The 7,425-nt window shown below is 51.5% G+C and overlaps 1 pseudogene; it reads right to left on the reverse strand.

Moving 5' to 3' along the window:
• Positions 1–6,395, reverse strand: part of LOC100350206 (A-kinase anchor protein 8-like) — a 33,654-nt pseudogene extending 27,259 nt beyond the window's left edge.
• Between the last annotated feature and the right edge of the window lie 1,030 nt (positions 6,396–7,425).

Raw genomic sequence — 7,425 nt, forward strand, 5'->3', positions numbered from 1 at the left:
CCCATCCGAAGCCAGGAGCCAGGAGCTTCCTCTGAGTCTCCCATGTGGGAGCAGGGGGCCAAGGACTTAGGCCATCTTCCATTACTATCTCAGGCCACAGCAGAGAGCTAGATCGGAAAAGGTGCAGCCGGGACTAGAATCAGCACCCATATGGGATGCCGGTGCCACAGGTGGAAGATTAACCTAGTGTGCCACAGCGCCAGCCCCAAATTTTGTTGCCTTTAAAAAAATCAACTCTCTCATCTATAAATGAAGATTTAGCACTACGAAAGATATTTAAAATATATAGATAGGGTTGAGGGCTGGTGTTGTGGTGTAGTGGGCAAAGTTGCTGCTGCGATGTTGGCATCCCATATGGGTGCTGGTTTGAATCCCAACCGCTCCACTTCCCATCCACCTCCCTGCTAATGCACCTGGGAGAGCAGCAGAGAGCAGCCAAAGTCACTGGGGTCCTGCACCTATGTGGGAGATCTGGAGGAGACTCCTGGCTCTGCCTGGCCTAGCCCTGACTGTTGTGGCCATTTGAGGAGTGAACCAGTGTATGGGAGATCTCTTTGTCTCTCCCTCTCTCTCTAACTCTTTTTTTGACAGGCAGAGTGGACAGTGAGAGAGAGAGAGACAGAGAGTAAGGTCTTCCTTTTGCCATTGGTTCACCCTCCAGTGGCCGCTGCGGCTGACGTGCTGCGGCCGGCGCATTGCGCTGATCCGATGGCAGGAGCCAGGTGCTTCTCCTGGTCTCCCATGCGGGTGCAGGGCCCAAGCACTTGGACCATCCTCCACTGCACTCCTGGGCCACAGCAGAGGGCTGGCCTGGAAGAGGGGCAACCAGGACAGAATCCGGCGCCCCGACCGGGACTAGAACCCGGTGTGCCGGCACCGCAGGCGGAGGATTAGCCTAGTGAGCCGCAGCACCGGCCTCTAACTCTGTCTTTCAAATAAATAAAATAAATCTTTAAAAAATAAATAGATAGGGGCCGGCGCTGTGGCTCACATGGCTAATCCTCCGCCTGCGGCGCTAGCATCCCATATGGGCACCGACTTCTAGTCCCGGTTGCTTCTCTTCCAGTCCAGCTCTCTGCTATGGCCTGGGAGGGCAGTGGAGGATGGCCCAAGTGCTTGGGTCCCTGCACCCGCATGGGAGACCAGGAAGAAGCACCTGGCTCCTGGCTTCGGATCAGTGCAGCGCCGGCTATAGTGGCCATTTGGGGAGTGAACCAATGGAGGGAAGACCTTTCTCTCTGTCTTTCTCTCTCACTGTCTGTAACTCTACCTGTCTAATAAAAATAAATAAATAGATAGATCGTATTGGGCATTTGGAATGATGGTTAAGACATTGCTTAGGATGCTACATCCCACATGTAAGTGCCTGGATTTGACTCCTGACTCTGCTCCCCATTCCAGCTTCCTGCGAATGCACGCTGTGGGAGGCAGCAGATGATGGTGCAAACACTCGGGTCCCTGCCACCCACATGGGAGACCTGAACTGTGTTCTGGGCTCCAGGCTTTGCCCTGGCCCAGCTCCAGCTATAGCCAGCCTTTGGGGAATGAATCAACGGATGAAATATCTCTGTGCTTTCAATAAGACGAAAACAAACAAATAAAAATAAATAAAACAAAGGTGCTTAATGACATTTCCAAATTGTTTTGTCAAGGAGAACATTGTTAGATTTAATGATCATCCTTCTGAAGTGATTACAGTGATTACTTTAGAGGGTGAGATAATTTGTTGTTTGATATGTTTGCATTCTTGTATGTTAAAATACATTTGTGTTGTGTTGCTTTATAGGCATACCTTGTGCTTCCATAGAAATGTCAACCTCTACACCATGGAAAATGGCACTGCCAGACATCACTTATGTCCCTGTTGGATCCCCTGCCATCCTCCATCCCTCTCATCCCGCTTCCTTGATGTGGAGCTCACTTTCAAGGAGTCTTTCCGTCTGATGGTGGGGCCTCGAGCAAGGAGAAGGAAAGTGTCTTAGTCCATTTGTACTTCGATAACAAACAGCACAGACTACATAACTTACAAAGAACAGCTCAGGACAGCATTTGTTGTCTGATGAGGGTCTTCTTGCTGCAAGCTCATGAGGCAGAAGGGATGGAAGGGCAAGGAAAAGGGGACCAACACTGTGCTTTGTGTGGTGGAAGAGCAGCAGAGAGCAGCGCCTCCCTTCCCGGCCCCTCCCTAAGGACCCTGTCCCCTCCATCACCACTCTACCCACCTGGCTTGACAGCCTCCTAGCAGCCCCGCCTCGCAATGCAATTCCAGGGGAATTGATTCCAGGACCTGTTGCAGACGCCAGGATCCATAGATGCACCAGGCTTTTATATAAAACAGTGTAGTATTTGCAGGTAACCTTGGGTTTAGCTGTTGAGTTTAGCTTGGCCCGTCTCCTCCTGTGTACTCCAAATCACCTCTTGATGACTTTTGTAAACTCAGGACAATGTAAACACTATAACTTGATAACAATGCATTGTTCAAGGGATAATGACAAGAAACCCACACTTAGTATAGATGCAATCAAAAAGTTGTTTTTTGATTTGCAGGTGGCCAACAGAATTTGAGGACAGAGGACAGACAGCACTATTGCAATGACCATTGAGATTCAATTTGTGCTTTTGGGGACCACATTCAGACCACAGCAGTCAGAGAAGCTATCTGGAACTATCTCCAATCTCTTAGTTTCTTCCTCCTTGGTTTCCTGTTTCATGCTGAGAAGGAGGGCTGTTTTGCATTATTTTCCTCAGATGATAAAACTTAGCTTCTTATAAATCTGTATGTAAGGCACTGGCATTGTGGTTTAGCAGGTAAAACTTCTGTCTCTAACGCCGGCATCCAATATGGGCACCAGTTCATGTCCTGGCTGCTCACTTCTGATTTAGCTCTCTGGTAATGCACCTGGAAAAGCAGTGGAAGATGGCCCAAGGGTCTGAGCCCTGCACCCATGTGGGAGACCTGGATGAAGCTCCTGGTTCCTGGTTTCAACCTGGCTCAGTTCCGGCTGTTTTGAGAGTGAACCAGCAGGTGGAAGACCTCTTTCTCTTTGTCTCTCCCTCTCTCTTTTTCTGTAACTCTTTCAAATAAATAAATACATCTGTTTAAAAAAAAAAAAGTCTGTATGTAAAATCCCACGATGCATTTTTTAAAAAGATTTGTTTTATTTATTTGAAAGACAGAGATACAGAGAGAGAGACAAAGAGAGAGGCTTTCCATCCACTGGTTCACTCCCCAAATGGCCAAAACGGCTGGAGCTGAGCTGATCAGAAGCCAGGATCCAGGAGTTTCCTCCGGGTCTCCCATGTGGTGCATGGGAGGACTTGGGCCACCCTCTACTGCCTCTCCAGGCAAACTAGCAGGAAGCTGGATCTGAAGTGGAGCAGCCAGGACTCAAACTGGAGCCTATATGGGATGCTGGTGCCGCAGGACAGGGCTTTAACCAGCTGCACCACAGCGCTAGCCCCACGATGCATTTTTTAGTTATTGTTTTATATAAGTAATATTTTTGCACTGTAGAAAAGTTGGAAACACAGCTTTGTTTTCAATTAACCATTACATCATCACATTCTTTTTTTTTTTTTTTTGTATTCTGTGACTTACTACCTTATATATAATGAACTTTTTGTATTAATAAACATACTTCTATTACTTTGGATAAACAGTACATTTACATAGTTCAAAAACTAAAACATGGCCGGCGCCGCGGCTCACTAGGCTAATCCTCCGCCTTGCGGTTCCGGCACAGCGAGTTCTAGTCCCGGTCGGGGCGCCGGATTCTGTCCCGGTTGCCCCTCTTCCAGGCCAGCTCTCTGCTGTGGCCCAGGAAGGCAGTGGAGGATGGCCCAAGTGCTTGGGCCCTGCACCCGCATGGGAGACCAGGATAAGTACCTGGCTCCTGCCATCGGATCAGCGTGGTGCGCCGGCCACAGTGGCCATTGGAGGGTGAACCAATGGCAAAAGGAAGACCTTTCTCTCTGTCTCTCTCTCACTGAAACTACACTTGGGATACCTGTATCCCATATCAGAGTGCCTGGGATAAAATTCCACCTCTGTCTCCGCTTCTGATACAGCTTCCTATTTAATGTACCTGACAGGCAATAGATGATGGCTCAGGTACTGAGTTCTGATCATCCGCATGGGAGACCTGGAAGGAGTTACTGGCTCTTGGGTTTAGCTTGCCCCAGCCCTGACAGCTGTAAGCATTTGGGGAGTGAACTAGTGAACTGGTCTTCCATCTGCTGGTTCATTCCCCAAATTGCCGCAATGACTGGAGCTAAGCCAATCCGAAGCCAGGAGCCAGGAGCTTCTTCCCAGTCTCCCACACGGGTGCAGGGGCCCAAGGACATGGACCATCTTCTATTGCTTTCCCAGGCCACAGCATAGAGCTGGATTGGAAGTGGAGCAGCCAGGACTCGAACCTACACCCATATGGGATGCCGGTACTGTAGGCGGCGGCTTTACCTGCTACACCAAAGCGCCGGCCCCAATATTTTCCTTTTCAACTTAATATGTTTTGGACCTTTTCTCATATCAGAATATAAAGTGTTTCTTCTTTTATTTTTATAGTGGGTTGCATTTCATCTTACAGATAATTGTGCCCATAATTTATTTGACAAATTCAATATTGCATTTGTGTCTATTTTGCTAGTAGAATCAGTGTTACTTTACACATTATATTATTTAAATACTTGTGTGCATCTATGATTATTTCCTTAGGATAAATTCTTAATAATTGCTCCAAGAATTGCAATATATTCTAATAAAAAAAAAAATAGGGGCCAGTGCTGTGGAGTAGCCGTAAAGCCACCGCCTCTGATGCTGACATCGCCTATGGGCGCCAGTTTGAGTCCTGGGTGCTCCACTTCTGATCCAGCTCCCTAATGTGTCTGGGAAAGCAGCAGACAATGGCTCAAGTCCTTGGGTCCCTGCACTCATGTAGGATACCAGAAAGAAGCTCCTGGCTTTTTCTGTCTCTGTAACTCTGCCTTTCAAATAATCCAAAACACTCTTCGCCACATGGAGACTCCTCTTCTTGAACCTACCTGCTCCGGCTGTGGATGCGGTCCACAGAGTGCGGGTGCAGCTGCAGGAGCTGCGGCCACGCGGGGGTCAGCGTGTCACAGGCCTGGCAGTGCGGGATCTGAGCGTCGCAGGCCTGGCCGTGCGCAGCTCCCGGCCTATCTGCTTGAAAGGATCGGGTTTGGCGCTCTCCTCCATCAGCTCCTGCCTGACGCTTCTCGATTTTTTTGTTCCTGTTCATGATGCATTCCTGCAGGGGCTCCACCGTCTTGTCCAGCAGCTTGGTGCCGATGAAATCTGCCCTGCAGGTGCTTCTGGATTTCTGTGTCCTCAAAGCTGCGGAACTTGAAAACGGAACAGGCAAACTGGATCCTGGCAGCCGCCCTGTCCCGCCACCTGTCTCTCCTCCTTTGCTTCTCTCATCTTCATCCTCGTCATCTCGCTCTCCGCTCTGCTTCCTGGAGTCGCAGAATTCCTCCTCACCCCCCGAATTCTTCATCGTCGTTTTTAGAGAAGTCTTCGCCGTCAGCCCGGGCCACTTTGGCGTCTGGGTCCTCATTCCGCGTTTCTTGCCCATGCTGACCGGGCCACAGCCGTCAAGCCCTCGCCTCCTGGGCGTGCCCGCACCCGCAGGGCATGGCGTTGTCGTAGCCGCCCAGCCCCTGCACGGCCATGCCTCCGTGGACTGCGAGAAGGAAGGCCAGGTCCTGCTGCTCAAGGGGCGGCCGGGCCCCTGCTTCCCCCCGCCGCCACCCCGTAGTTCAGCCCGGACAGGAACCGGACAGTGGCTCAGGCTCAGAGGAGGCCGCGGGCGGCAGGAAGGGGTCTCCGCGCCCGAAGGCGCCCGAGGTGCTCGGGGCCGGGAAGCAGCCGTGTCCACGGTCGCTTGCGAAGCCGTGGAGGGAGCAGCCCTCGCCGCCCACAGCCGGGCAGTCGCTGCATTGCCCACCGACGCTGCCGTTGCGCTGGGCCCTTGGGTCGTAGTCGTAGCTGTGGTTGGGCCGATAGGCCTTGTGCAGGGCCGGGGGTCATAGGATTAGAACTGCTGCGAGTGGAAGTTGCTCTCCGGGTCCTGCATGTCCTCCCCACCCCGCCGCCGCTCCCGCCCCTGCCTCCCTCCTTGGACATCAGACGCTGGTTGATCTTGGCAATGAGAGAGTCAGAACTGTCACCTGGCTCTGGCCCGAAAGAGGACATGTGCACGGTAGGGCCCCCATCATTGGCCTTGGACGGCTCCCAGGAGGCGCCTGGGCTGTAGTTGTAGATGACCCCAAGACGTGGCAGGCGTTCTGGGCACGGTAATAATTGTAGTTGTGGTAACCCTGGTGGTTGGCAGGCCCTGAACTCCAGACCCGTAGCCTCCATAGCCCTGTTCCATGTCTTCCTTTTTCCGTTGGTTCACCCCCCAAGTGGCTGCTATGGCCGGTGTGTTGCAGCTGGCGCGCTGTGCTGATCCCAAGCCAGGAGCCAGGTGCTTCCTCCTGGTCTCCCATGCAGGTGCAGGACCCAAGCACTTGGGCCATCCTCCACTGCCTTCCAGGGCCACAGCAGAGAGCTGGACTGGAAGAGGAGCAACCAGGACAGAATCTGGCGCCCCAACAGGGACTAGACCCTGGGGTGCTGGCACCGCAGGCAGAGGATTAGCCTAGTGAGCTGCGGCGCCGGCCTTCCTTTTTCTTTCTTTCTTCATTTTTTTTTTCTTTTTAAAGAGAGAGAGAGAGAGATCTTCTATCCACTAGTTCATTCCCCAGATGGTCACAAGAGTCAGGGTTGGACCTTGTTGAAGCCAGGAGCTTCTTCTGGGTCTCCCAAGTGGGTTCAGGGACCCAAGCAGCTGGGCCATTTTCTGCTTCCTTCCAGGTGCATTAGTAGGGAACTGGATTGGAAGTCGAGCAGCCCAGACTCAAACCAGCGTCCATATAGGGTTGCCAGCATTGCAAGTGGCGGCTTAAACCATTATGCTACAGCACTGGCCGGCCCTAAAATAAATCTTAAAAAAAAAAAAAAAAGGTGCCACCAAATTGTTCTTTAGAGGTGTTAGAAATAGAAATGAGTGGATTTGGGGCTGGCCATGTGGCATAGCCAGTTAAGCTGCTGCTTGCAATGCTGGCATCCCATTTCAGACACTAGTTCAAGTCCAGGCTGCTTGACTTCTGCCAATCCAGCTCCCTGCTCAGGCACCTGGGAAAGCAGCAGATGATGCCTCAAGTACCTGGGTCCCTACACCCTCGTGGGGGACCTGGTCAGAGTTTTGGGCTCCTGGCTTCAGCCTGGCTCAGCCCTGACCTTAGTAGCCATTTAGGGAGTGAACTAGCAGATGGAAGATCTCTTTCTCTCTCTCTCTCACTGCCTCTGTGTCTTTCTGTCTGTCATTGTGCCTACCAAATAAATCAATACTTTTTTTTTTA

This window comes from Oryctolagus cuniculus, chromosome 18, assembly GCF_964237555.1.
Source record: "Oryctolagus cuniculus chromosome 18, mOryCun1.1, whole genome shotgun sequence".
Taxonomy (NCBI): Eukaryota; Metazoa; Chordata; class Mammalia; order Lagomorpha; family Leporidae; genus Oryctolagus; species Oryctolagus cuniculus.